Source organism: Gekko japonicus, unplaced genomic scaffold, assembly GCF_001447785.1.
Source record: "Gekko japonicus isolate JY-2015 unplaced genomic scaffold, Gekko_japonicus_V1.1 scaffold108, whole genome shotgun sequence".
Classification (NCBI taxonomy): Eukaryota; Metazoa; Chordata; class Lepidosauria; order Squamata; family Gekkonidae; genus Gekko; species Gekko japonicus.
Genome location: NW_015159713.1, coordinates 1,946,803 through 1,953,772, shown reverse-complemented (window position 1 = coordinate 1,953,772; position 6,970 = coordinate 1,946,803). Strand labels below are relative to the sequence as shown.

The following is a 6,970-nucleotide window of genomic DNA, read 5'->3' as shown; positions in this document are numbered from 1 at the left end:
GGCCCTCCTCTTCTACCTGAGTAGGACACGCTCCACCAGGCAAACCTATAAGCTGTTTGTCTCATACGCTGCACCCCGTGTGGGCACTCCAATCACTGCCCAACGTCTATCCAAGTGGATTGTAGATCTGATAGAACTGTGTTACCTACTGGTGAAACAGCCGTTGCCAGGCCTGGTACGGGCTCATTCCACCAGGGCTGTCGCTACATCCACTGCATTCTTGAAGGGAGTACAGCTGCAAGACATTTGCAGAGCCGCAACCTGGGCCACGCCTAATACCTTTATCAGGCACTACGCCCTAGATGTCCGCCAGTCCACCAGTGACAGTCTGGGATGTCAGGTTTTATCATCGGCTAGGCAGTAAACACCTGACAGCACCCGCCTCCAGGTAGGCTACTGCTCGCTAATCTCCCATTGGTGTGAAGCACAGAGACCACGAAGAAGATAAACAGGTTGCTTACCAGTAACTGGTGATCTTCGAGTGGTCATCTGTGCATTCACACCACCCGCCCTCCTGCCCCGCTGCTGTCTTCTACTTATTTTATTAGAAGATTGATGCGCGGCGGTTGGTAGGAACTGGCGGGATGTCCGTGCCTGCCCTTCTGGGCATGCTCACTGGGGCTCCTGAGCATGCTCAGTTGGGCCAGGCACGAAAGTCCTTTTAAGAGAGCTTGCTAGGCACCGGCAGATCCAGCGCAGGCGCACTAGATCCCATTGGTGTGAATGCACAGATGACCACTCGAAGATCACCAGTTACTGGTAAGCAACCTGTTTTTTCTCTCTCTGCTGCATGTTCTCAGAGAAATTGAGAGAAGGGATAAAACCCAGTTTTCTTTGCTTTACTGATGTTAAGAGGAATATATCAGAATTCTACCTATGTCTTTTGACTGCTTCTTCTAGACAGTTGCATTTTTGTTTTTTATCTGTTATCTTGTTTTAATTTCTAGAAATATTTATTTAAAATATTTACAGTGTTTATCCTGTGCTGAAAGCAGTTTACAAAATACAACCAAAGAGTAGGATATCAAATTATAATCTAATACATAGCACTCAGTAATATCTAAAATTCAGCAAATCCCAGTCAAAAAGCAGTGTTTGCATTTTATTGTTCATGAATCTTTGTAAGCTACCTTGAATTGCATATTTTGGTAGAAGGACAGCATAGAACTATTTTAATTGCATGCAGAAATGAGATTTGAACACGTAACAATCAGACCAGTAGAAATTCATCATGGTCCAGAATATTTAAACAAGTACATAAAGAAATGTTTTTAACCAGGAATTGGAGTGATTTATCCAGAGGTAGGCATTTTTTATTCCTGTGTATTTTAGTGAGAGATATTAAATCCATTGACATACTTCGTATTTCTTTGTTAACTACCTCAAATTCCTACCATATCTTGGATCCAACTGGCTTTTCTACTGGTGAAAAAGGAAGTTTGGGTCCCCTTTGACTACCAAAGATGGTATCCTGCGGATCACGGGAGCTGAATGGACAAAACCTATATGGGATGGGGGCTGTAGAAGGAAGGGGAATTGGATGACATTGAGTGAAAAAGCTTGATATATCCATCTCAGTGTAGTTCTCTAGAATAAAGGGGCCAGGTGACTAATTGTTTTCTTAATCTGAGAATTATAAATATTGCGTATCTAGGATATTGGAATAAAGTATCCAAAATACAGACTAATCAGCCGAAAACATGGTGAAAACTCACCCTTAAAACAGCCTTTTATGCTGGTGCAGCAGTTAAGGGGATAGGTTGGTTTTTTTAAAATGTTTTTTATTTATTATTGAAGCTTATATACATTATCTTACATTAAATCATTATACAATCATTTTACCCTCCTCCCCCCCTCCCTCCTTGTAGTATCTTCATATTTTTAACCATGTGCACAGATTCTTCATTCGTATTTGGATATTTGGATTGGCTTCCCCCCTTTCCACCCATTCCTTATATCCCATCCATTTATTTGTAATCTTTTGACATTTCTCCTCCCATGTCTCTTCAGTAATTATCTGTGTGAATATATCTGATAGTACGTGTTCAAAGACATAATTATTCCATTTCTCCATTGTCCACTTATGCCTATCCCTCCATCCCAATGCTATTACAGCCATCCCGGCTAAAACCATATTTTTATATAACTCCCGTATATTTCTTTCCACTTTTTTGTTTCCCAATATTCCAGAAATAAGCAAATCCCTGTTAATCTCTACATTAACTTGAAATAAATGCAGTTAAGGGGATAGTAACCTTCAATTATTTTTGTTTGTTTACAGTTCCCAAAGGCTGAAAGTTGGGGGTCGGGAGTGCATGAGTGAGACTGAAATTTTGCATTGAGAGGTTGCTAGAGTGACATTTCCAAGTGAGAGGAAAAGCATTTAGTCCTTCTCCCTCCTGCCAGTTCTCCTATGCTGTCCTTTCCCTGGGCTTCCACCGTTAGCAGAGTTTTAAGCCTGGCAGGATGAAAAGTAACCTGGGATGCAGTGGTTGTCTGGGAAGATCAGCAGGCAGGAGGATTAAACTTCTCTCCTGTTGACTGATTCTCCCCTGTAAATGCTTCCTTTATACACATACATTGTCTTGGGAAGCTGAATTTGCATGTTTACAAGGTACAAATGCATAAGGGGTTCACAAATTTTGGATCAAACCCATACATTTTGTACTACTCCTGAGGAGAAAGGTATTTGTCAGACCCTTTTTTGACAGACATATTGCAATGAATATCGGAGGTTTGTGGAGCATCTTTAAGGCTCTCAATGGCTATGGGGTGAGATAGTTCTTTTTTGATAGTTACAAGCTGATTAGCAGGGTGATGATAATCACTGTTGCCCTGAACTTTGGGGATGCTCAGAAACCAGGGTGACATCAGAGCGGGACCACACTCTTTTCCAAGATATAGAGATGAGTAGGACCAAACTTCAGAGGACAGCGGAAGACAGGAGGGCCTGGCGGGATCTTGTCCATGGGGTCGCGAAGAGTCGGACTCGACTGTGCGACTGAACAACAACAACAAGGACCTCTCACCGGAAGTTTTTTTAAAAATGTGCTTACCAGTGTTGAACCCATTTGTGGATCCCTGCAAATTTAATATTATTATTTTGCAACTGGGACAGCATTAATTTATTTGTGGACAATCCTATTTGTAAATGGATAAAGGTAATACTTCCCTGTTTCATCCTCCTTGATTTATATCAGGCTTTTAATACAGTGAGAAAAGGTGTAAACAGCCCTACTAGCCCAAGCTTGCGTAGTGTTTTGTGTTAGTCTCGATAAAAGGTATTCCATTAGTTTTGTGGTGTTTTTTTCCTCTGAATTTTGATACTGTACCATGGCATCTTGTTAAAGCATAGGAAAACAAGACTGGGGATAAAGGGAACAACACTTCAGTAGTTTAAACCAGTCTTCTTGGGTCATAATCAGGTGTATTGGGAGAAGAGCATAGTGGTGTTTTAGAGCCCAGCCTTGCTACTGAAGATATCCACAGTTAGCAACACAGTAGTAGTTTTGTGCAGTATTAATGTATACATTATAACAAAGGGATGTTAATTGTCATGTTGTTAGATGCACCTCTAAGATGCTGGAAGTTGATTAAAAGCTGTAGATAGGCCCTGGCAAGAAATTTTTATGTCGTAGTCCGTGAGTTAGACTGCAGTCCATCAGTTAGACTGAGATGATGTTAACATTTCAACATTTACTTTTATGTGTGTGGCCAGTAATTTGAATAACATAGTTAAGGGGTTTTCAAGCTTGAGCAAACCCCTATTTGATTAAAATTGTTTTACAGACCCCCTAAGCGTACCATAACTGGAACACATTACATGACAGACAGCCCCCTTTCAGAGTGCGCACAGCAAGCCAGAATGTCCTCACAACTATACAATGAAATTCATAGCCAGCTGCATTTTAAATGCAAGTTTAAGAAAAATGTTTTTAATTGCCTTTACATAGCCTACAGGGTCAAATCTCAGAGTAGCTAATTCAGAAGGGCATAGCTCAAAAGGCTGTGACCCAAGTTCTAGTCAATCTTATGCTTTCACTGGAAAAGTGTTTATCGTGGAGAAAGCAAGAAACTTAATAATTTCTAGGCATGAGGCTAGCTGAACAGGTGGGAAGGGAGCTAGAAAAACTTTCAGAGCTGCTCACAGAAATAAAAAAGACAGCTTTATGCACAGCTTTAACTTCCAGCATTCATTTGAAAAGCAGCATTGGCTATTACTGTCTATGGATACAGAATGGAGTCTGTAGTGACATCTTTGAATTTAGGGATGCAACCTCCAGGTGGGGTTTGGAAATTTCCTGGAATTACAACTTAGCTCCAGAGTACAGTTCCCCCGGAAAAAAATGGATGTTTTGGTGGGTTGACTTTATGGCGTTACAGCCTTATATCCCACTGAGGTCCTTTCCCATCCCCAAACCCCACCCTCCATAAGCTCCATCCCTAAATCAACAGAAATTTTCCAATGCAGAATTGGCATCCCGTTTTGCATTGGATAATAGAGTGAAAACCAGTTCAGTTTTATACTAGACTAGGAAAAAGGCCTGTTGTGGAAATAAATGCAGTAGACTCTAGAAAGAGGCTCTGGACGGGTGCCCCGACCTTGGATACTCAGTGTCAATTTGCTGTGGCGACCTCAGCAGGGTATAATGGTACTGAGTCCACCATTTTCTCCAGAGGAACTGATCTCTGCTACCTAAAGAACAGTTGCAATTTTGAGTGATCGCCAGCCCTCACCTGGAGATTGGCAATGATGGTTCCCCAGAAGGGAATGGTTGGTTTGGAGGGTGGAGTCTATGGCTTTGTACCTGTCTGAGGTCCCACACCTCCTGAAACCTCACCCTCTCCAGGCTCCATCCCTCACATCTCCAGGAGTTTCCCACCTGGAGTTGGCAACCCTATCTCCTTCCCAGCCAATCATCAACCTACCTTTATTCCCCCCTCACTCTTCAGCTTTCCACCCCCACACACCTGCAGCCTCCCCCGTGCTCTGAAGCCCTGACTGCTTCGTCACATTGGCTGTCATACGGGGGCCACCTCAGCAGCATATAAGGATACAGAGCCCACCATTTTCTCCAGGGGAAGTGATCTCTGCCATCTGGGAAGCAGTTGTAATTCTGAGTGATCTCCAGCCCTCACCTGGAGATTGGACACATTTTACCTCAGAACAGAAAACTGTTCAGAATGTTAGAGGCAAAAGCCAATCAAGTCGCATATGCAAACGACCTCTGTGTTCCGAGGCAAAGGCCAATGAGGCTGCATATACAAATAACCTCCGTGTTCTGACTGGCTACCGGTGTGGGGGAACAGCAAACTGTTTAGAATGTTGGAGGCGAGACTCAAGCAATGCAGCCAGTGGATAGGGACAGATTCTGAGTGACACACCAGGGTGCCAAACAATTCCAGAGCGTATGTTTTCTGGCAAGTGTTAGAAACTAGGTGGCTATGAGATCCTTCTCTTTGAAAGAAGGGAAAACAGATTCTGCTACAATCCCATAAGCTGGAGTGTCCTTGCCCTTATTCCTAGATGAGTGAGAGGGCTCCGGATATATGGAGTCAGTCATGTACATCTGTAAACTTTGATGTAATAGGAACCTGATCTCAATACCTGAATAGTGAACTGTGTTTTCCCAGTGTAGATATGCACATACGTAAACTCTTCCACTGAAATCAAGGAGAATTTAACAGGCACAATCAATCCTGTTGCATCATTTGTACCTCATCCAGCTGTCCAACTATTACTTCTACTTGGGCAGATAGTAGAGGTACCAATAGGAAAGATCAAAAGTCCAGTAGCATCTTACAGACTAACAAAATTTGTGTCACCTCTCACTTCTTGGGATAACTGAAGATATCTGAAAAAGTGAGCAGTAACTCACAAAAGCTCATACCTGCCACAAATTTTGTTGGTGTTTAAGGTACTACTGGACTCTTGCTCTTTTCAGCTGCTACAGACAGACTAACACAGCTACCCATCTAAAGGTACCAATGAAAGCTTGATATATCTGTGAATCAATTCCTTATGAATTGGCTTTTTTTGCTTGGGAATAATTAATTGGCTTATTGCATTATTACCCTTATTAGATAAAAGAATCAATCTCAGTGTTGTTTTAGTGGGAAGAACTGAATGCAACCTGTATCTGGGATCTGTACCTTTTGCAAATGTATACGTGATTTTATTTTACCTTATCTTAAAAAGGTAAAGGTTCCCTTGCTCGAAAGCCAGTCGAATCCGACTCTAGGGTTGCGGTGCTTATCTCCGTTTCAAAGCTGAAGAGCCAACGCTGTCCGAAGACGTTTAGCACGTTGAGAAAGCTTTTCAGATATGCTTAATGATGCACAAGGCAAATTGGTATTCCATAAAAACAGCATTTTCTGGAAAAGCTTTTTGTTTTTTTGCACATTCACTTTGTTTCACAGTTCAGTATGGTCAGCCTCATGTTCATATTAGTTTTAAAAGATTGATATTACTGTTATTCTTTGATCCTGTCCCTTTGTATGTAACATATTGCAGTGTATGTTCATAAATAAATGTTGCCACTTAGTTGAAATAAAAACACAAAGGTCATTTGTACTCTGTGTTTCTGTACTTCATTTCTAATAGCCACATAGTGATTGCCAGCCCATTATGTAATCTTCATGTTAAACTGTTTCCAAAGGTTATGTTAATAAATATTGATTATTTTGCCAAGTTCCATCAGAGCAGTAGAACAAAGTTTGACTCCAGTGGTACCTTTAAGACCAACAAAGTTGTATTCAAGGTATGATCTGTCTTCCATCAGAGCAGTCTTTCAGTGCTTCCAAGATACATAGAAACATCTGATAAACGCTTCTTAGGATTGGACCAATAGCTGAACAGGAAATACCAAAAGGCTTTAAGTACACCCAGTTTCTTTAATATGTTGCTATTGTGCCTTGTTTGCAGAATATAAACTATATAGATGTAGTTAGTGTTAGCTGTGAAATTTCA

The 6,970-nt window shown here is 41.5% G+C and overlaps 1 protein-coding gene across 1 annotated transcript in view; it reads left to right on the top strand.

The window, feature by feature from the left end:
- The window catches only part of PGRMC2 (progesterone receptor membrane component 2), a 20,248-nt gene that overhangs the window by 9,898 nt on the left and 3,380 nt on the right, over positions 1-6,970 (top strand). The gene's annotated exons all lie outside the window — the stretch shown is intronic.